The 24,430-nt window shown below is 45.0% G+C and overlaps 1 long non-coding RNA gene across 1 annotated transcript; it reads right to left on the reverse strand.

Annotated features, from left to right (window-relative positions):
• Nucleotides 1–17,484: 17,484 nt before the first annotated feature.
• LOC118379775 (uncharacterized) lies at nt 17,485–23,962 on the reverse strand. Its single transcript, XR_008077628.1, has 2 exons — nt 22,979–23,962; nt 17,485–18,323 (listed from the first exon to the last, which is right to left on the reverse strand). It is a non-coding gene; the product is annotated as an uncharacterized LOC118379775 (long non-coding RNA).
• Nucleotides 23,963–24,430: the final 468 nt, after the last annotated feature.

Below are 24,430 nucleotides of genomic sequence, written 5' to 3' on the forward strand. Positions count from 1 at the left end.
AGACGGAGAAACAGACAGAGAGAGACGGAGAAACGGACAGAGAGAGACGGAGAAACGGACAGAGAGAGACGGAGAAACAGACAGAGAGAGACGGAGAAACAGACAGAGAGAGACGGAGAAACAGACAGAGAGAGACGGAGAAACAGACAGAGAGAGACGGAGAAACAGACAGAGAGAGACAGAGAAACAGACAGAGAGAGACGGAGAAACAGACAGAGAGAGACGGAGAAACAGACAGAGAGAGAAACAGACAGAGAAACAGACAGAGAGAGACGGAGAAACAGACAGAGAGAGACGGAGAAACAGACAGAGAGAGAGACGGAGAAACAGACAGAGAGAGACGGAGAAACAGACAGAGAGAGACGGAGAAACAGACAGAGAGAGACGGAGAAACAGACAGAGAGAGACGGAGAAACGGACAGAGAGAGACGGAGAAACAGACAGAGAGAGACGGAGAAACAGACAGAGAAAGAGAAACAGACAGAGAGAGATGGAGAAACAGACAGAGAGAGATCCAGAAACAGAAACATATAGAGACAGAGCAACAGACAGAGAGAGACGGAGAAACAGACAGAGAGAGACGGAGAAACAGACAGAGAGAGACGGAGAAACAGACAGAGAGAGACGGAGAAACAGACAGAGAGAGACGGAGAAACAGACAGAGAGAGACGGAGAAACAGACAGAGAGAGACGGAGAAACAGACAGAGAGAGATGGAGAAACAGACAGAGAGAGATGGAGAAACAGACAGAGAGAGATGGAGAAACAGACAGAGAGAGACGGAGAAACAGACAGAGAGAGAGACGGAGAAACAGACAGAGAGAGACGGAGAAACAGACAGAGAGAGATGGAGAAACAGAGAGAGACAGAGAAACGACAGAGAGAGACGGAGAAACAGACAGAGAGAGATGGAGAAACAGACAGAGAGAGACGGAGAAACAGACAGAGAGAGACGGAGAAACAGACAGAGAGAGACGAGAAACAGACAGAGAGAGACGGAGAAACAGACAGAGAGACAGACAGAGAGACGGAGAAACAGACAGAGAGAGACGGAGAAACAGACAGAGAGAGACGGAGAAACAGACAGAGAGAGACGGAGAAACAGACAGAGAGAGATGGAGAAACACAGAGAGAGACGGAGAAACAGACAGAGAGAGACGGAGAAACAGACAGAGAGAGACGGAGAAACAGACAGAGAGAGACGGAGAAACGGAGAAACAGACAGAGAGAGACGGAGAAACAGACAGAGAGAGAGACGGAGAAACGGAGAAACAGACAGAGAGAGACGGAGAAACAGACAGAGAGAGACGGAGAAACAGACAGAGAGAGACGGAGAAACAGACAGAGAGAGACGGAGAAACAGACAGAGAGAGACGGAGAAACAGACAGAGAGAGACGGAGAAACAGACAGAGAGAGACGGAGAAACAGACAGAGAGAGACGGAGAAACAGACAGAGAGAGATGGAGAAACAGACAGAGAGAGACGGAGAAACAGACAGAGAGAGACGGAGAAACAGACAGAGAGAGACGGAGAAACAGACAGAGAGAGACGGAGAAACAGACAGAGAGAGACGGAGAAACAGACAGAGAGAGACGGAGAAACAGACAGAGAGAGACGGAGAAACAGACAGAAACAGACAGAGAGAGACGGAGAAACAGACAGAGAGAGACGGAGAAACAGACAGAGAGAGAGAGAAACAGACAGAGAGAGACGGAGAAACAGACAGAGAGAGACGGAGAAACAGACAGAGAGAGACAAGAAACAGACAGAGAGAGACGGAGAAACAGAAACAGAGAGAGAGACGGAGAAACAGACAGAGAGAGACGGAGAAACAGACAGAGAGAGACAGGAGAAACAGACAGAGAGAGACGGAGAAACAGACAGAGAGAGACGGAGAAACAGACAGAGAGAGATGGAGAAACAGACAGAGAGAGACGGAGAAACAGACAGAGACGAGAAACAGACAGAGAGAAGAAACAGACAGAGAGAGACGGAGAAACAGACAGAGAGAGATGGAGAAACAGACAGAGAGAGACGGAGAAACAGACAGAGAGAGACGGAGAAACAGACAGAGAGAGATGGAGAAACAGACAGAGAGAGACGGAGAAACAGACAGAGAGAGACGGAGAAACAGACAGAGAGAGATGGAGAAACAGACAGAGAGAGATGGAGAAACAGACAGAGAGAGATGGAGAAACAGACAGAGAGAGAACGAGAAACATACAGAGACAGAGCAACAGACAGAGAGAGACGGAGAAAAGACAGAGAGAGACAGAGAAACAGACAGAGAGAGACGGAGAAACAGACAGAGAGAGAACGAGAAACATACAGAGAGAGATGGAGAAACGGACAGAGAGAGACGGAGAAACGGACAGAGAGAGACGGACAAACGGACAGAGATGGAGAAACATACAGAGACAGAGAAAAGGACAGAGAGAGACAGAGAAACGGACAGAGATGGAGAAACATACAGAGAGAGACGGAGAAACAGACAGAGAGAGATGGAGAAACGGACAGAGATGGAGAAACATACAGAGAGAGACGGAGAAACAGCAGAGAGAGACGGAGAAAAGGACAGAGAGAGACGGAGAAACGGACAGAGAGAGACGTACAAATGGACAGAGAGAGACGGAGAAACAGACAGAGAGAGATGGAGAAACAGACATAGAGACGGAGAAAAGGACAGAGAGAGACGGAGAAACAGACAAAGAGAGATGGAGAAACAGACAGAGAGAGACGGAGAAACAGACAGAGAGAGATGGAGAAACAGACAGAGACAGATGGAGAAACAGACAGAGAGAGATGGAGAAACAGACAGAGATGGAGAGAGAAGAAAAGACAGAGAGAGACGGAGAAACAGACAGGAGAAACATACAGAGACGGAGAAAAGACAGAGAGAGATGAAAGAGACGGACAGAGAGAGACGGAGAAACAGACAGAGAGAGATGGAGAAACAGACAGAGAGAGACGGAGAAACAGACAGAGAGAGATGGAGAAACAGACAGAGAGAGATGGAGAAACAGACAGAGAGAGATGGAGAAACAGACAGAGAGAGAAGGAGAAACAGACAGAGAGAGACAGAGAAACAGACAGAGAGAGACGGAGAAACGGACAGAGACAGAGAGAAACAGACAGAGACGGAGAAACAGACGGGAGAAACAGACAGAGAGAGAAACAGAGAAACAGAAACAGACAGAGAGAGACGGAGAAAAGGACAGAGAGAGATGGAGAAACAGACAGAGAGAGATGGAGAAACGACAGAGAGAACAGACAGACAGAGAGAGACGGAGAAACAGACAGAGAGAGATGGAGAAACAGACAGAGAGAGACGGAGAAACAGACAGAGAGAGACGGAGAAACAGACAGAGAGAGACAGAGAAACAGACAGAGAGACAGACAGAGAGAGACGGAGAAACAGACAGAGAAAAACAGACAGAGAGAGACGGAGACAGAAACAGACAGAGAGAGACGGAGAAACAGACAGAGAGAGACGGAGAAACAGACAGAGAGAGAAACAGACAGAGAAACGGAGAAACAGACAGAGAGACGGAGAAACAGACAGAGAGAGACGAGAAACAGACAGAGAGAAGAAACAGACAGAGAGAGAAGGAGAAACCGACAGAGAGACAGAGAAACAGACAGAGAGAGACGGAGAAACAGACAGAGAGAGACGGAGAAACAGACAGAGAGAGACGGAGAAACAGACAGAGAGAGACGGAGAAACAGACAGAGAGAGACAGAGAAACAGACAGAGAGAGACGGAGAAACAGACAGAGAGAGACGGAGAAACAGACAGAGAGAGACGGAGAAACAGACAGAGAGAGACGGAGAAACAGACAGAGAGAGATGGAGAAACAGACAGAGAGAGATGGAGAAACAGACAGAGAGAGATGGAGAAACAGACAGAGAGAGACAGAGAAACAGACAGAGAGAGACGGAGAAACAGACAGAGACGGAGAAACAGACAGAGAGAGACGGAGAAACAGACAGAGAGAGATGGAGAAACAGACAGAGAGAGACGGAGAAACAGACAGAGAGAGACGGAGAAACAGACAGAGAGAGATGGAGAAACAGACAGAGAGAGACGGAGAAACAGACAGAGAGAGACGGAGAAACAGACAGAGACAGAGCAACAGACAGAGAGAGACGGAGAAACAGACAGAGAGAGACAGAGAAACAGACAGAGACGGAGAAACAGACAGAGAGAGACGGAGAAACAGACAGAGAGAGACGGAGAAACAGACAGAGAGAGACGGAGAAACAGACAGAGAGAGATGGAGAAACGGACAGAGAGAGACGGAGAAACAGACAGAGAGAGACGGAGAAACAGACAGAGAGAGACGGAGAAACAGACAGAGAGAGACGGAGAAACGGACAGAGACGAGAAACAGACAGAGAGAGACAGAAACAGACAGAGACAGAGAAACAGACAGAGAAACAGACAGAGAGAGACGGAGAAACAGACAGAGAGAGACGGAGAAACAGACAGAGAGAGACGGAGAAACAGACAGAGAGAGACGGAGAAACAGACAGAGAGAGACGACAGAAACAGACAGAGAGAGACGGAGAAACAGACAGAGAGAGACGGAGAAACAGACAGAGAGAGATGGAGAAACAGACAGAGAGAGATGGAGAAACAGACAGAGAGAGACGGAGAAACAGACAGAGAGAGAGAGAGACGGAGAAACAGACAGAGAGAGACGGAGAAACAGACAGAGAGAGAAACAGAGAAACAGACAGAGAAACAGACAGAGAGAGACGGAGAAACAGACAGAGAGAGACGGAGAAACAGACAGAGAGAGACGGAGAAACAGACAGAGAGAGACGGAGAAACAGACAGAGAGAGACGGAGAAACAGACAGAGAGAGAGGAGAAACAGACAGAGAGACAGAAACAGACAGAGAGAGATGAGAAACAGAGAAACAGACAGAGAGAGAGAAAAGGAGAAACAGACAGAGAGAGAGACGGAGAAACAGACAGAGAGAGATGGAGAAACAGACAGAGAGAGACAGAGAAACAGACAGAGAGAGACGGAGAAACAGACAGAGAGAGATGGAGAAACAGACAGAGAGAGACGGAGAAACAGACAGAGAGAGACGGAGAAACAGACAGAGAGAGACAGAGAAACAGACAGAGAGAGACGGAGAAACAGACAGAGAGAGACGGAGAAACAGACAGAGACGAGAAACAGAGAAACAGAAACAGAGAGAGAGACGGAGAAACAGACAGAGAGAGACGGAGAAACAGACAGAGAGAGACGGAGAAACAGACAGAGAGAGACGGAGAAACAGACAGAGAGAGACGGAGAAACAGACAGAGAGAGAAGAAACAGACAGAGAGAGACGGAGAAACAGACAGAGAGAGACGGAGAGAAGACAGAAACACAGAGACAGAGAAACAGACAGAGAGAGACGGAGAAACAGACAGACAGAGAAACAGACAGAGAGAAACAGAAACAGAAACAGAGAGAGACAGAGAAACAGACAGAGAGAGAAACAGAAACAGACAGAGAGAGAGAGACAGAGAGAAACAGACAGAGAGAGATGGAGAAACAGACAGAGAGAGATGGAGAAACAGACAGAGAGAGATGGAGAAACAGAGAGAGAGAGAGACAGAGAAAACAGACAGAGAGAGACAGGAGAAACAGACAGAGAGAGACGGAGAAACAGACAGAGAGAGATGGAGAAACAGACAGAGAGAGAAACATACAGAGACGGAGAAACAGGACAGAGAGAGACGGAGAAACAGACAGAGAGAGACTGGAGAAACGGACAGAGACAGAAACAGACAGACAGAGAAACAGACAGAGAGAGAGAGAGAAACAGACAGAGATGGAGGAAAACAGACAGAGAGAGATGGAGAAACAGACAGAGAGAGATGGAGAAACAGACAGAGAGAGACGGAGAAACATACAGAGACGGAGAAAAGGACAGAGAGAGACGGAGAAAAGACAGAGAGAGACGGAGAAAAGGACAGAGAGAGATGGAGAAACACAGAGAGAGATGGAGAAACGAGAGAGAGAGACAGACAAACGGACAGAGAGACGGAGAAACAGACAGAGAGAGATGGAGAAACAGACAGAGAGAGACGGAGAAACAGACAGAGAGAGACGGAGAAACAGACAGAGAGAGACAGAGAAACAGACAGAGAGAGACGAGAAACAGACAGAGAGAGAGAGAAACAGACAGAGACGGAGAAACAGACAGAAGACAGAAACAGACAGAGAGACGGAGAAACAGACAGAGAGAGACGGAGAAACAGACAGAGAGAGATGGAGAAATGGACAGAAACAGAGAAACAGAGAGAGACGGAGAAACAGACAGAGAGAGATGGAGAAACAGACAGAGAGAGACGGAGAAACAGACAGAGACGGAGAAACAGACAGAGAGAGACGGAGAAACGGACAGAGACAGAGAAACAGACAGAGAGAGATGGAGAAACAGACAGAGAGAGACGGAGAAACAGACAGAGAGAGACGGAGAAACAGACAGAGAGAGACGGAGAAACAGACAGAGAGAGACGGAGAAACGGACAGAGAGAGACGGAGAAACAGACAGAGAGAGACGGAGAAACAGACAGAGAGAGACGGAGAAACAGACAGAGAGAGACGGAGAAACAGACAGAGAGAGATGGAGAAACAGACAGAGAGAGATGGAGAAACAGACAGAGAGAGATGGAGAAACAGACAGAGAGAGACGGAGAAACAGACAGAGACAGAGCAACAGACAGAGAGAGACGGAGAAAAGGACAGAGAGAGACGGAGAAACGGACAGAGAGAGACGGAGAAACGGACAGAGAGAGACGGAGAAACGGACAGAGAGAGACGGAGAAACGGACAGAGAGAGATGGAGAAACAGACAGAGAGAGACGGAGAAACAGACAGAGAGAGACGGAGAAACAGACAGAGAGAGATGGAGAAACAGACAGAGAGAGATGGAGAAACAGACAGAGAGAGACGGAGAAACAGACAGAGAGAGATGGAGAAACAGACAGAGAGAGACGGAGAAACAGACAGAGAGATACGGAGAAACAGACAGAGACGGAGAAACAGACAAAGAGAGATGGAGAAACGGACAGAGAGAGACAGAGAAACAGACAGAGACGGAGAAACAGACAGAGAGAGACGGAGAAACAGACAGAGAGAGACGGAGAAACAGACAGAGAGAGACGGAGAAACAGACAGAGAGAGATGGAGAAACAGACAGAGAGAGACAGAGAAACAGACAGAGACGGAGAAACAGACAGAGAGAGACGGAGAAACAGACAGAGAGACGGAGAAACAGACAGAGAGAGACGGAGAAACAGACAGAGAGAGATGGAGAAACAGACAGAGAGAGACGGAGAAACAGACAGAGAGAGACGGAGAAACAGACAGAGAGAGACGGAGAAACAGACAGAGAGAGACGGAGAAACAGACAGAGAGAGACGGAGAAACAGACAGAGAGAGACGGGGAAACGGACAGAGAGAGACGGAGAAACATTCAGAGAGAGACTGAGAAACAGACAGAGAGAGACGGAGAAACGTACATTGTACATTGTATATATATATATATATAATATGACATTTGTAATGTCTTTACTGTTTTTAAACTTCTGTATGTGTCATGTTTACTGTTAATTTTTGTTGTTTTTCACTTTATATATTCACTTTGTATGTTGTCTACCTCACTTGCTTTGGCAATGTTAACACATGTTTCCCATGCCAATAAAGCCCTTGAATTGAATTGAAACGGACAGAGAGGTCAACTGAGGTCAAGTCAACCTCGCAGAACCCTGCAAATGAAACATTAGGATACGATTTAAATAGAGAACACTTCGGGCTGGACTGACTGCAACGAGCAGCTATAGTACCCACAAACAGCTGCACTTATTTACTGGGGTATTGAGGAATTGGTGTTTCTTTGAAGTTCATAATTTGCCATGTTTGATTATTGTTCTTCGTTGGATAAGGGTAGGGATGTGCTTATGAGGGAAAGAAGGAAAGATTAGAGGTAATATTCAGTCCAAACACACACACACACACACATAGACCTTTAAGAGCGAACGTCTATCCCAGCATGCATCATCACATCAATAAACATGGCCTTCGGACATGGCCCAGGCCATTATCGGTGTGTCACAGGCTACCTAACAGCGTGCACACTCACTCACTCACTCACACACACACACACACACACACACACACACACACACACACACACACACACACACACACACACACACACACACACACACACACACACACACACACACACACACACACACACACACACACACACACACACACACACACACACACACACACACACACACACACAGGCCCTGAGCATCCCCGTCCCTGTCAGACAATAAATGTCAAAACAGTGAACCGTGAATAGACGGATATAGATAGATTAGATAGACTGTTTTGACATCTGGGGAATGTGAACCAATCTCTTACAGATCTCACGGGTTGTCTCTCTAGCAGTATTCTTCTCAAACCTTTTTTATTTTAGAAATATGTATATGCAATCAATATATTTTATGTTTGCAGATACTGAGACTTACAATATGCAACCTCAAACTATTGACTATTTCAAAAAGAACAGTGTCCTCCTGTCCGTATTCCGAATATTCAGGGTTGTTGTGGCAGCTAGAAGCATCAGAAAGGTAAACAGTGCATTAGCGAATGCACATGACATACCGAGGCAGACATGCACCACTGGTGTGTCTGCCGTCTGCCAGTCTATCACAACACTGGGATAAATCATCTGCCTTTCTGTTACTTACTTTGCATTTTTGGTATAAAAAAAATGCTCTGTCACCACCAATGTAGCCTACGATACAACTTTATGTGGGAGTAAAAATCCCAGACATGCAATATACCACATAAAAACTTTGCCACACCTCGTGCATACAACTTGAAGAGTTTCATTACCAAACGCTACATGTATCCACTTCCGAAATGTTGGTAAATTAGCTTTTGTTATTTGAAGAAATAATGAAAGAGATTGGCTGTTTTTTTTTTTACTATCTAATCATGGGGTTGTTCAATGACAGACATGTATTTGTCTCAACTCTATCTCTTGATGGTTTCATTTCAGAAAGACAAATGTTTTTCGGGCAAAATGCTAATCCGCCTCACTCTCAGTGAAAGCAATTGTACTGCTAGGTTTTACACAGTCAAATGTAACAAATAAATACATTTTTGTAAAAAAACTGTACAAAATATACATTTGTGACATCAGTTGTATATATTTGTTTTCATTTAATGCAGTAATATTAGATCTGTTCGTAAAACATTTTAGTCATTTAGCAGATGCTTATTCAGAGCGACTTACATTAGGTGCATTCGTCAGATAAGATGGCTAGGGGAGACAACCACGTACTGTAATCACAGTCAAATATACAGGATACAAACATTTCTATTCCAACTAAACAATGGATATATAGCGTTTTGCAACAACAAAAAAACACATACTCACACACACATAAAATCATTTCTTTCAGATCTGAGAACAGTAATATTCTACAGACACGTGAAGGTGGCGATAAGCAAAATCATTTCTGATGAAAAAACCCCCACAAATATGTCAAAATTGGTGGATATAGTGTTTTTGGAAATAAACTCTTCCCTTGTTTTCCAACATTCGCTGTTGCTTCCTAAAATAATGTCAGACAGTTGCGGTACAGGTGATTGTTGTTAGATGAAAAACACTGCTACTGTAGACTAGTTCCCTCTCCCACCTGTCAGGCACTTCTAATGGGACAAGAGGAGATGAGAGAAGAGGTGTGTGTGTGTGTGTGTGTGTGTGTGTGTGTGTGTGTGTGTGTGTGTGTGTGTGTGTGTGTGTGTGTGTGTGTGTGTGTGTGTGTGTGTGTGTGTGTGTGTGTGTGTGTGTGTGTGTGTGTGTGTGTGTGTGTGTGTGTGTGTGTGTGTGTGTGAAACGCAAGCTCAGTCACCACCACTCAGCCCCGACAATTACATGTCTAGCGCAGATGACAGTGTATGGTTTCACCGTTCCCTGCACAGGTGAAAGATTGTAGGCCACAGGACCACATTTAAGGTGTCTGGAGACAATAGATGTCTGATACACAGACAGTCAAGGGCAATGGCAAGTGAATGTGGGTTGCCAAGGAAACCACAGGCTGCAGAGGGAACTAAATGTATCTAGCTAAGCTACAGGTTTCATTTTGAATTGAGAACTAACACAAAGTCATTCAGTATCACCATTTGTTTTAATACATCTGGCTATTTTAGAGGGAAAAATAGGCTGAAATGATAGTGATGCAGTAATTGAAATACTGGCTATACTGTAGATGTGAGACGTTTATCGAGCTTCACTTTTTATTGGTGAGGGAGGATATATTGTATGTATTCACACCTCTGAGTCAATACTTTGTAGAAGCACCTTTGACGGCGATAACAGCTTTGGGTATGTCTATCAGCTTTACACATCTGGATTTGGGGATTTTCTCCCATTCCTCCTTTAAGATTCTCCAGCTCTGTTAAGTTAGATGGGAGCGGCGGGGTAAAACCAATCTTCAAATCTATCCACGGATTTTCAATGGGATTCAACTATGGGTTTTGGCTGGGCCCCTCAAGGACTTTCACATTCTTGTTCTGAAGCCATTTCAGCTTTGCTTTGGCTGTATGCTTGGGGTCATTGACCGGCTGGAACGTAAATCTTCACCACCCCCCCGCCCCCCTTACAGGTTTTCATCAATGATTTGCCTGTATTTGGCTCCATTCGTTGTTCCCTCTATCCTTACCAGTCTCCCAGTCCCTGGCGCTGAAAAGCATCCCCATAGCATGATGCTGTCACCACCATGCTTCACGGTAGGGATGTTGTTAAATAGGTGATGAGCTGGGCCTGGTTTTCCCCAGATGTAGCGCTTCACATCCAAGCCGAGAGTAACATTTTTGTCTCATCAGACCACAGAATCGTTTGCCTTATGAACTCAGAGTCTTTCACATGGATTCTTTTTGTGAAATCCAGGAGTGCTGTTTGGGTAGTTCCATATTTTTTCAATTCCCCAATGATGGAGACCACTGTTCTCTTGGATATAGAACTTTCAACACTATACATTGTTCTATACCCTTCCCCCGATATATCCCTCATCGCAATTCTATCTCGGTGCTCTACAGCCAGTTCCTTGGACTTCATGGTGTAGCTTCTGCTTAGACATGCACTGTCAACTGTGGGACCTAATATAGACAGGTGTGTTTCTTTCTAAACCATGTCCAAACAATTGAATTGGCCACAGGTGGACTCCAGTCAAGTTGTAGTGACATCTCAAGAATGATCAAAGGAAGTTGGATGCACCTGAGCTTAATTTGGAGTGTCATAAGCAAAGGGGCGTTAATACTATACGTAAATTAGATATTTCTGTATTTAATTTTCAATAAATTAGCAAACATTTCTAAAAACATTCCTAAAAATATGTATGTGGACACCTGCTCGTTGAACATCTCATTCCAAAGTCATGGGCATTAACATGGAGTTGGTCCCTCCTTTACTCCTATAATAGCCTCCAGTCTTCTGGGAAGGCTTTCCGCTCTCAGTCGGCGTTCCAATTCAACCCAAAGGTGTTCGATGGGGTTTAGGTCAGGCCTCTGTGCAGGCCAGACAAGTTCTTCCATACCGATCTTGACAAACCATTTCTGTATGGACCTCGCTTTGTACACGGGGGAATTGTCATACTGAAACAGGAAAGAGCCTTCCCCAAACTGTTGCCACAAAGTTTGAAGCACTGAATCGTCTAGAATATCATTGTATGCTGCAGCGTTAAGATTTCCTATCCTTGGAACTAAGGGGCCTAGTCCGAACCATGAAAAACAGCCACAGTCCATTATTCCTCCACAGAACTTTACAGTTTGCACTATGCATTCAGCCAGGTAGTGTTCTCCTGGCATCCACCAAACCCAGATTAATCCGTGGGACTGCCAGAAGGTGAAGCGTGATTCATCACTCCAGCGAATGTGTTTCCACTGCGCCAGAGTCCAATAGCGGCGAGATTTACACCACTCCAGCTAACTCTTGGCATTGCGCACGGTCATCTTAGGCTTGTGTGCGGCTGCTCAGCCATGGAAACCCATTTCATGAAGCTCCTGACGAACAATGCCTGTGCTGACGTTACTTTCAGAGGCAGTTTGGAACTCGGAAGTGAGTGATGCAACCGAGGACCTACCATTTTTACACACTACGTGCTTCAGCACTTAGCGGTCCCGTTCTGTGAGCTTGTGTGGCCTACCAATTCGTGGCTGAGCCGTTGTTGCTCCTAGATGTTTTCACTTCACAATAACAGCAACAGCTCTGGCAGGGCAGACATTTTACGAACTGACTTGTTGGTGGCATCTTATGACGGTGCACCAGTCAGCAATGAGTGTGGCTGAAATAGCCGAATTCACTCATTTGAAGGGGTGTACACATACCATATACTGTAGTGTATGTCATAACAATCTAGCATAGCAATCAGCCAATGACACAGCCAATGACATGGCACCATACCGTTGGTTGATGCATGCAACGGCTGAGCAGGGGAATGCGACCATGTGTGGTGAGCTGATACGTAAAGTGACTACCTAGGTGTTGAAAGATCTGGCGTGCATTAGCAACGCCTGGGCAGAAGAACATGCCCAATGGGAATTCCCCTGCTCAGATGATGCATCCATCAACCAATGGTTGCGTGCCACATCATGGACTGTGCCGTCGGGCACCAGATTTCTGTAATATATTATTGTGTTAGCTGATACGTAAAAATGATTTTCTAGGCTTTGTAAGATATGGCAATTGTCAGTAACACCTGGGCAGAGGAATCTGTAGCCTCCAGTATTTATGCTGCAGTAGTTTATGTGTCGGGGGCTAGGGTAAGTCTGTTATATCTGGAGTATTTCTCCTGTCTTATCCGGTGTCCTGTGTGAATTTAAGTATGCTCTCTCTAATTCTCTCTTTCTCTCTTTCTTTCTTTCTTTCTTTCTCTCTCTCGGAGGACCTGAGCCCTAGGACCATGCCTCAGGACTACCTGGCATGATGGCTCCTTGCTGTCCCCAGTCCACCTGGCCGTGCTGCTGCTCTAGTTTCAACTGTTCTGCCAGCGGCAATGGAACCCGACCTGTTCACCGGACGTGCTACCTGTCCCAGACCTGCTGTTTTCAACTCTCTAGATACAGCAGGAGCGGTAGAGATACTCTCAATGATCGACTATGAAAAGCCAACTGACATTTACTCCTGAGGTGCTGACTTGCTGCACCCTCGACAACTACTGTGATTATTATTATTTTATCATGCTGGTCATTTATGAACATTTGAACATCTTGGCCATGTTCTGTTATAATCCTCACCTGGCCCAGCCAAAATAGGACTGGCCACCCTTCATAGCCTGGTTCCTCTCTAGATTTCTTCCTAGGTTTTGGCCTTTCTAGGGAGTTTTTCCTAGCCACCGTGCTTCTACACCTGCATTGCTTGCTGTTTGGGGTTTTAGGCTGGGTTTCTGTACAGCACTTTGATATATCAGCTGATGTAAAAAAAGGGCTATATAAATACATTTGATTTGATTTGATTAGTGAATGAGTTGCAAAAATCTGACCAACTGTGTTCAGACATAGACTGAGCAGTAGGAGCAGCCTCCTTCATTTTCCATTCTGTAAACCCCAATTAACTATGGAAGCGACCAATACAATTATATTTTATTAGAAAGTAAGGATGAGGGGCCGAAATGTGCTGGGTTATTCAACAAAGAAGCATCTTTATCACCTTTACTGCCCTCCAAGAGTTGCTCCTCAGTTTGCTCCTCAATTCATACACCTTGGTTGGAGAGCGAGGTAATGGCCCTGTTCCCTTCCCTCTGCAGTGATTACAAAAATAAACGGTAATGTTGTGCAGTTTTTTTCTGCTTAAGCGTTGATACAGTGTGTTTGACATGCTTTGCATTTGATGGGAAACGTGAATTGATGCCATGCACATACTTTGTGAGTCATGTGTCCAAAGAGGGAAATACCAGTCCCTTGGGGCCCTTTGGTAAATATGAAAATAGATTTTTTTTCACCTGCCTGCCTGTAAAAGGAAAACATTTATGTTGGTAATGGTTGACAGTTACTCAAAATGGATTTAAGTTTTCAAGTGATATACAGTATGTGTATTGCTGTTGTTGTTTTCTTTGTTCATGTCTTGCTTCAGTAACAAATCTCACCAGACTGGGTCTGCTGGATGGTCGGGATTTCTCCCTAAGGATTAGCCCTCTGACTCCTCGACCTGTAACTCTGCAGTGAGATCACCAAGATGATAGGAGAGTATAGGACAATTTGGGATATATATATATATATATATATATATATTTAAACTATGTGTTGTTATTCTCTTTGACATTTGTGTTAGAAATTTGTATTAAGAATATTGGTAGTAGTAATAATTTGTCATTCAGTAAATAATTTGTCTGGATTTCCTGAAACACAATTGCCCTAAACCAAACTGTTGTTCTGGTCTGTCCTCACTCAAGGTTATGGCGAAGGTGACCACAGATGGTATCTAGATGCATGGAAGGAATAATTTGACCAAGAACAGTGTGAACCTCAACCCCCCCCCCCCTAACCAGCTGAAATAATGGTGACAATGGCGTTCAGAATGGTCCTTCACCACTTCTACCGTGAGACCTGAGTCCAAGCCAGCAACCTGTACACAGCATCCAGTCAAAACTATCAACTGCCTTTTCTCTCAGGAGTGCGACATGAGTCCACGTGGAGTGAGCATGGAGAGAGATCCATCCAAACACGCCTGGTGTACTGGTAGGAAAATGGACAAAGACATAATGGACTGTAAAGGACAGTGGCGGCTCAGGTGAGAGACATAACCAGGGGCCATCCACTTTGAACATGTGCCATTAGGAGGATGAACTGAAATGCCAAAAGGATGAGTGCCGGAAGGGAGGGGGGTGCTCAACCGTGCCCGTAATTGATTGAGGCATATCCAAAATGGTTTATTTGGGGTATCAGGTTGATTGTGGAGATCTGCACACTGCGACGTTTATAGTAATTTAGACTAAGAATGCATTGAGATACCAATCTGTCATTACCACAAATGGGCCGTGTAATGGGAAAAGTTTTCCAGTTCTGTGTAAGCTGAGTCCAACATCGCCCATCGTAGTCTGGGACTACCAGCACAAGTGTTGTTGAGCACAGGGTGTTTTATATGTATAGGAAGTAGTGGCAAGAGAACTGTTGAAGATACACAGGGTGTAACGATAGAAAAGTCTACGTGTCTTAGAACCACTGATCATAGCACAAGGTGTTATTGTAGGCATTTAGAATGGTTGAAGATGCACATAGACAAATGCCTCCATAGACAAATGCCTGTATGGAAAAATGTGCTCCTCGCAGTATATCAATGTCGTTTTTCATGTAACCTGGGGAACGATCATTTAAGATGTCAAACATATGATTAAGTTTAAGTTGGTCCACTCTGGACTCCAAAGGCAACAAGCCCACCTCCCGGAACTCCTACACCCCCATGTGGGTACTAGGGGGGACATTCAGCATATACCTGATAACATTATTTTGCATGACCTGAATTCTCCATTTCAGCTTTTTTGATAGCCCACTATACCAAGCAGAGCAGGCATAATCAAAATGACACTGAATCAAGGTTGAGACAAGCAGTTTCTTAAACCTCTTAAGGATGATGCGGAATCATGCAGAACAGGAACACCAATCAGCGGAAATTTCAGAGCGCCACCTATAGTTTTCGATAAAACTCAAACTTTCATTAAAACACACATGCAAGGTACTGAATTAAAGCTACACTCGTTGTGAATCTAGCCACCAAGTCAGATTTGTAAAATGCTTTTCGGCGAAAGCATGAGAAGCTATTATCCGATAGCATGCACCCCCCAAAATAGCTGAACGACACCTAAACAAAAGATTTTGCGGTAGCCGGCGCTACACAAAACGCAGAAATACAATATAAAAAATTCATTACCTTTGACGAGCTTCTTTGTTGGCACTCCTATATATCCCATAAACATCACAATTGGGTCTTTTTTTACTGTATCGTTCCCCTTCTCACTTTCCTGCTTAATGTGGTCAAAAAGGTGGATAAGGCAGTGAAATGAGCTGTTCTAAAGCCAGATTGTAGTTCATGAAGAAGTTTGTGCTCAAAAAAGTATCCCTCAAATTGATTAAAAACTCATCTCTCAACCACTTTGGAAAATGTGCTGAGGATTGACACAGGTCTGTAGTTTCCTACATTTGTTTTTATTGCTTAGCATCAAGTAATATTGCTGAAAATAAATAGTGATTTATTTAAGATTGACTTCAGGTGTCCCTGTGTAGAATTTCCACAACAATATTATAGATACATATTTAAATAATAGAGTGTTACATTTGGACTTTTTGTTTGGCCTTAACGAGGTGTGACAGCTTGTTTGGTGGGTTCCATGGGGACTGTCAGTGAAAGGATCGTCCGTCTACCTCCTCTCTTCAGCTCTTTGAGTGTACCCTTCACACGCACGCACGCACGCACGCACGCACGCACGCACGCACGCACGCACGCACGCACGCACGCACGCACGCACGCACGCACGCACGCACACACACACACACACACACACACACACACACACACACACACACACACACACACACACACACACACACACACACACACACACACAAACAGCTCACAAACAGCTGTTAGCTTCTGGATTTGATTCCCTGTGTAAAACACCACACGGTTAGCCTCTCCCAGTCAAAGGTGTGCCTGTGAGAGGAACTAGAGGAAACTAGAGGCTTTGAGGTAATGGTTCCCTCCACTACAGTGAGGCCTGTTGCTGGGGGCTACCTGGTGTGATGTGTGCTAACTGAGTCAAAATGTGACACCATGCCCCCTGTGTTACAACACCAACATGGCGAAAGCTGCTGAGCTGCCTTGTTAAACATCAACTACCGTCGATCTGCTCCCTCCAAACTGTTTCTCTTCACACACACACACACACACACACACACACACACACACACACACACACACACACACACACACACACACACACACACACACACACACACACACACACACACACACACACACACACACACACACACCTCATAGTTAGTATTTGTATCAACTGGATGCTGCCTGTGTTTTATGACCACGGGCCAATGCTGCATACTCACCTAGCTGCTATTGCAGAGGGCCAGTATGGGATGCTTGGCTTTCTATGCCCACTGGGGTGGAAAGAGTCCTGAAATATAATACTCACTTAGAAGTAGGCTACTTTTACTTGAATTAATTTGTACTCACATAGTCAAACTAATGGTGTAAGAAAAACAGAATCAAGTAAGAGTTCAAAGTAGCTCATTTACAAAAGTGCACAGAGTAAAAGTTATTGACAAACTTTTCGAACAGAAACACTGACCTTGATCATTAGCTAATTTCACAGAGGTTACCTGAACATTGCTGCACATGATGTTCTCCATGCATTACATTGACAAAGGATGAGAGGAAATGAATGGACAGTAGGAGCAGTTCATTTATTTTATGAGTTGCAACCAGGCACATCTGTATGTAAAAAAAAAAAAATCAAAGGTCATGGGTTAGAGGTCACAATGATGAGGAGTGACGTATTGCTTGTCAAACCCAAATGTCACCTGCCTATTATGTCAATTGTGTTTTGATCTATAATCAGCGAGAGCTGATAAAGATAAGTAGGCCACAACCTGAGGCTGACTAGTCAATGGTGTTCTCCTAAATACATCATGGAATTAATGACATAGGCCCTTCTGACCCAAAATGTAATTCAACTCATATGTACAGTAACATATGTATCACATTCAACAGCTTTGTGACTGAATTCAACTGATAATCTTTTGTGTTTTTGTTCAAATAGCAATGAGTGTTGTCCAGCAGGCAAAAGTCCTAATGACATCATTTTCCAATTGTGCCCATTGAGATATGATGTGTATCTTTCTGCTTTCTCTCTCTAACCCTCAGTGTGAGGAGGGCATGCCCAAGCTGTATCAATACCCAGGGTTCAGAGACGACATGCCAGTGCCCCTGTCACACAGCACCGCCTTCTCTACCACCGTCATCCACGTAGTGAGGGCACAGCCACAACTCGCCCACAAGATACAGCACTGCCCCGTCTGTCAGGAAGCTCCTCATAATCAAATATGACTTCCTGAATTTAAGCAGTTTGAGTCTTTTCTGCTCTGTCTAAAATGTCTGCTTTTGCGAGACAATTGTGGAGTGTTGATTCCCCCAGTCCTGCAGCACCATACGCAGTGACGCCTTCCTCATCCCGGTGTGCTTCACTGCCTCACAGTGGGCAGGAGGTGACGCTGCACACCCTCGCTGAGAATTAGACACACAGAAATGACAGCAGTTACAGATCAGAACAGCCAGAGAGAAAGGGAAGCTTGCCACTTCCATGGGGGAGTAATCAGTACATTTTCTCATGGAATACCATTAAAGGAATGGTTTACCTTTTTGAGTAGTGGTCTTTCTCTTTCCCCCCCACACACACACACACACACACACACACACACAGAGAGAGAAAATGAGCACTGCCACCAGGGACCAGCCTATTCGAGGGGCTGATTCTTCCACAGGCTCCTCAAATGTTGCTGTTAGGTACCCACCAACAACTTGAGACCCAGACACACACATACACACACACACACACACACACACACACACACACACACACACACACACACACACACACACACACACACACACACACACACACACACACACACACACACACACACACACACACACACACACACACACACAGGCTCAAACACAGGAGGCAGAATTATCAGGGGTATGATGGATTATAACAGGTTTTGTAATTAAGTTGCTGTAGCCTGTAGAAACTTGCATGGCTGCCTTCCATGACAGGCATGTGACAGACACACACACATCCCAGTGGTAATGTCACCCGATGAATAACCAATGAGTGTATGAGCTGGGACTGTGAGCATCACCGCGCAGGCAACACTGTTACAGACACGTGCGCAGTCACACACGAACAGACACACACACACACACACACACACACACACACACACACACACACACACACACACACACACACACACACACACACACACACACACACACACACACACACACACACACACACACACACACACACACACCTTTGTCTTTTTTTCATACCTCTCTCATTCCCACTGTTTCTCCCCCTTCCCCTCCAGTCCCATGTAATGTACTGGGGGGAGGAGTAACGTGTAAGGCAACAGTCCTCTGGGTCAGTAATAACATGTCTCTCCCTCTCCCTCCTCCCCTCTCTTTCCCTGTGTGAAGGCTCCTGTTTTTAGCCATTCTTGGACCTTCATATGCATACATGACATCACGGTCAGGGTTCCTTCCTTGAGGGACATTCTGATCCAGGCCCAGGAACGTTCTGTGACCCAACCCAAGGAACTGGAGGACCATGTGGGGCAATTAATCCCAGGACCTCTACCCTCTCTGCCAGAGGAAGCTGGACGAGCGCTACGAAAACTTCAGGTACAGTTAACATTCCCAACACTACAGTGACATACATCTCACCTCGCAAGGCCTTCTGACTGAGAGCTGTAGTAGGATGGACTACAGTGCCCATAATGCTCTGTGTAACATATCCGGTGTTATGTTAGTAAAGCTGTTTCTGAAGTAAACATTGGAAGTTCTACATGACTGTCCTAGTGAGACCTCACTAGTGTCATATTAAAGGTGGTACCGTTGTGTTGTGCTACAGAATGTATGGCTTCATCCGATCTATATGGATTTCAGTAAGGGCCTTACTACTGTAGAAAGAATGTAGCTATGCTACCTATAAAACAGCTTCAAGTAGCTGCAAGCCCCATTATTGACAGTTATGTAATTCTTATTGTAAAATGAAGAGGACACCATGACTCGCTCTGAGGTCATCCACACCTTTGAAATGGCTGTGTCTGGACTGGACAAAGTCACCCCTCACCCCCCAGTCTGACCCCTGACCCCCACGGTGTGTCTCTCAACCCTGAACATGAACCCTTACTACACTCATGTTGGTAATGCATTAAAAAAAAGTTCTTCACATGGATTGGCTTTGATTGTAATTTGGCTCTTCAAGGTACACTCTGTCTGTGCAGGGATGCTGTAATGAACTAAAGCAGCCACAAGGTGGCGGTATATACAAGCCTAAAAGCATCAGTGTCGCTGTGGTTGACTGAGTTATCGTTTCCACTAGGACTGAAACAGTTTAAAACCTAGGACCCAATATGGTGGACGTTTTGGACAGAGATCTTGGCTTGATGATAGACAAGATTTAATTGACCTCCCAGATGATACAACTCAAGGTCGACAGATTTAATTGACCTCCCAGATGATACAACTCAAGGTCGACAGCATTGCTTTTGGAAACGAGAACAGAGATAGAGCTGTAGATTTATTACATGAAACATGGATGATCAAATGATGACTCATGGTTAGGAAACAGGACAGAGAGATGAATTACTGAGTAAAACTACATCTTTGATAAAGAAAACGAATTAGGCTATTTTCATTCTCTGACGCCAGTTTAAGCTGAGGGCTGAATCAACAACGCAGCTTGAACTGACCTGTGTCATCTAGAAAGAGAGAGAGAGAGAGAGTGTGTGTGTGTGTGTATGTGTGACAGACAGACAGACAGACAGACAGACAGACAGACAGACAGACAGACAGACAGACAGACAGACAGACAGACAGACAGACAGACAGACAGACCAAATGACCTACAGATGGCCATTGGAATTCCCTAAATGTAATTTATAAACATGTGTTATTGTAAAAAAAAACATCTATCACATGACATATTGACGGAGAAATATCACACTTCCGAGCCAAGAGACACAGTGCTGTGAGTCCACAGGCCCTTTAAGGAGATTTAGTTGAACCAAACTGCTTCCTTTGGTCTCTTGATTCTGAAGTGAATGTTTAAAAGGGGATTTCTGAGTCAGTTATGAATCTGAGGCATGACAGTTCAAGTCTGTTATCTCTGTAACCCTCTCTCAAAGACAGATGCGCATGAAGGACTGAAACAATAAATTGAGCTCATAACCGTATCAAACACTGGGCCTGTATTCACAGACATTCTCAGAGTAGGAGTGCTGATCTAAGACCAGCCCCCCCGTGATTTCAAAAAGCACAACTAATCCTAGATCAGATGATTGGAGATTTATCATCTGATATACAGTAGGTCACAGCTGTAGCCACACCCCCACGCACCTGTTGCATCAGGGATAAATTGTAGACCTGCACAAGGCTGGGAAGGCAACAATTGTCGGCGCAATTATTAGAAAAAGGAAGAAGTTCAAGATGACGGTCAATCACCCTCGGTCTGGGGCTCCATGCAAGATCTCACCTCGTGTGGCATCAATGATCATGAGGAAGGTGAGGGATCAGCCCAGAACTACACGGCAGGACCTGGTGAATGACCTGAAGAGAGCTGGGACCACAGTCTCAAAGAAAACCATTAGTAACACACTACGCCGTCATGGATTAAAATCCTGCAGCGCACGCAAGGTCCCCCTGCTGAAGCCAACGCATGTCCAGGCCCGTCTGAAGTTTGCCAATGACCATCTGGATGATCCAGAGGAGGAATGGGAGAAGGTCATGTGGTCTGATGAGACAAAAAATATAGCTTTTTGGTCTAAACTCCACTCGCCGTGTTTGGAGGAAGAAGAAGGATGAGTACAACCCCAAGAACACCACCCCAACCGTGAAGTGTGGAGGTGGAAATATCATTCTATGGGGACGCTTTTCTGCAAAGGGGATAGGACGACTGCACCGTATTGAGGGGAGGATGGATGGGGCCATGTATCGCGAGATCTTGGCCAACAACCTCCTTCCCTCAGTAAGAGCATTGAAGATGGGTCGTGGCTGGGTCTTCCAGCATGACAACGACCCGAAACACACAGCCAGGGTAACTAAGAAGTGGCTCCGTAAGAAGCATCTCAAGGTCCTGGAGTGGCCTAGCCAGTCTCCAGACCCGAACTTAATAGAAAATCTTTGGAGGGAGCTGAATGTCCGTATTGCCCAGCGACAGCCCCGAAACCTCAACGATCTGGAGAAGGTCTGTATGGAGGAGTGGGCCAAAATCCCTGCTGCAGTGTGTGTAAACCTGGTCAAGAACTGCAGGAAACGTATGACCTCTGTAATTGCAAACAAAGGTTTATGTACCAAATATTAAGTTATGCTTTTCTAAGGTATCAAATACTTATGTCATGCAATAAAATGCAAATGAATTAAAAATCAATTAAAATGTGATTTTCTGGATTTTTGTTTTAGATTCCGTCTCTCACAGTTGAAGTGTACCTATGATAAAAAATTACAGACCTCTACATGCTTTGTAAGTAGGAAAACCTGCAAAATCGGCAGTGTATCAAATACTTGTTCTCCCCACTGTAGCTCCTTTAATGGGGTAGAATCCTTCATCCTCTTGTGCACTTGTATAATCCAATCTTCAAGTTCCGGTACACTCGTGTCTATCAGAGCACAACTAGGGTCCAGTTGTGAGTTAGAGAGGGCGAGTGAGAGAGAGTTTAGTTGGGTAGTGTGTGTTCGTGAATGCACACTCCTGTCGGAATGTCCAATCATCCTAATACGCGGTGAGTAATCAATACAGCTGGACAGAATTAGTGGGAAGGTATTATTATCAGTACCTGAATATCTTTACATCTAATGAAGCTGCAGTTGATCATGTTTTGTAGCAGAATGTGGTTTGAGCCAACATGCATTCCTGTCAAATAATCTCTCCAGGCTTTAGAGGATTCAGCTTGATCCTGTCATGAGTGATTCTTGTCTCGGTTTGCAAATGATGGTAACTTTTCCTAAATTTGCTGGTTCTCCGGAAATCCTGGTTGGAAGACTCCGGATGTCCTGCTTATTCCCGGGGAAGCTTCCAAAACGCGATTTCTGGAAAACCTAAGAACGTTTGGAAAGTTACAACGTTACAACCCTACGTCTTGTCTAGCACCTACCTGTGGACAGAAGAGTGTATATTACTCTTTCCCTTGGGCCTTCCAGGGTCACGCAGAGGTTGTCTCATCGGTCTGGGAGAAAAATAACCAAAGAGTATGGCGCTGGTGTGGTAAGTCTCCGTGTAATGGTTTTAAGAAGTCTTTATTTATACCACAGAATGAGGCTATCAACTGGTGTCTGGCTCGTTCAAATTCCTTTGGTGTTGTGACATCAAACAATGTCTCTCTTTGCTGTGAGCAATGGATCTGTCCTGGCATCTGTCCTGATATGTTCTCACTAGCAGATAGAGAGCTGGTTAGGTTACATTCAGACATTTGTTCATCAAACTTTCTAAAGTGTCCAAATGCTCATGAACCTGTATCTAAGCTCTTCAATGTTCCACTGAGTAACAGCACACGTTTTTGTATTCTGCTGGGTTCTCAGAGGAACACAGAGAATACATTTTCTATGAACTAGAACTTGTTAGTCTCTCAGAGCATCATCGACTAATAAAACGTGCTAAAACCTCCCTTGGGGATGAACGGAGAGCGAGTGGCTTGACTGGCCACTTAAGTGTCCATCCACACAGATAAGACAAACCACTTAGCACACAGTGTAGCTACCGGCAAGTCCCTGTTCACCAGATAGACCTTAAAGCAGATGTCATCTCTGACATCATCCACTGAGCGGATGCGTGTGTTGACATGTGTTGTGTTCCTGTCTCTCTTGCTGTTCCCACTGGGCAGAAGGGGTTGAATCAATGTTGTTTCTACGTCATTTCAACCCATACAACCTGTAACGTGGAAAACTGATTCGATTTGCAATAAGTCATCAACGTAAAGGGCATATCGCATTTTTTCCACCCAACTTTGAACCTAAATCCAAAGACATGGTGCCTTTTTTTGGTTGATTTCACGTTAAATTCACGTTAGTTGACAACTCAAACAAATGTATAGCAAAACTAGACGTTGAACGGTTCTTCCCCTCTCTCCCTCTCTGGTCGCTTGTCTTTGTGGTGGCGAGGGCTGTCTGGGATGTCCCGTGGAGCTCTACTGTTTGTGTTATATCTCTCTCATTCTCTCTCTCTCTCATTCTCTCTCTCTCGCTCTCATTCTCTCTCTCTCTCTCTCGCTCTCTCATTCTCTCTCTCTCTCTCTCTCTCTCTCATTCTCTCTCTCTCTCATTCTCTCTCTCTCTCTTACATCCAAGTAAACACACGTCTGTAACCTTACTGTGGATATCAAAATATGTCACAGGTGAGGACTGTGGTGCTATTAAAATGGCAAAGTGCATTTCACATTCAATCAGACTGTATGGGTTTTATTAGTTCACCATCGCAAGGCAGTGAAACGTACACTGCATTCCAACCCAGTTTACTGTCAACACGGTGTATAGTAGCTGTATTGTAATGATAATGGAAACTGTTCACTGACATGTGATGAGTCGCTGACAGAACAGACAGATTGGAAAAG

The sequence above is a fragment of the Oncorhynchus keta genome, chromosome 23, assembly GCF_023373465.1.
Source record: "Oncorhynchus keta strain PuntledgeMale-10-30-2019 chromosome 23, Oket_V2, whole genome shotgun sequence".
In the NCBI taxonomy this organism is placed as follows: Eukaryota; Metazoa; Chordata; class Actinopteri; order Salmoniformes; family Salmonidae; genus Oncorhynchus; species Oncorhynchus keta.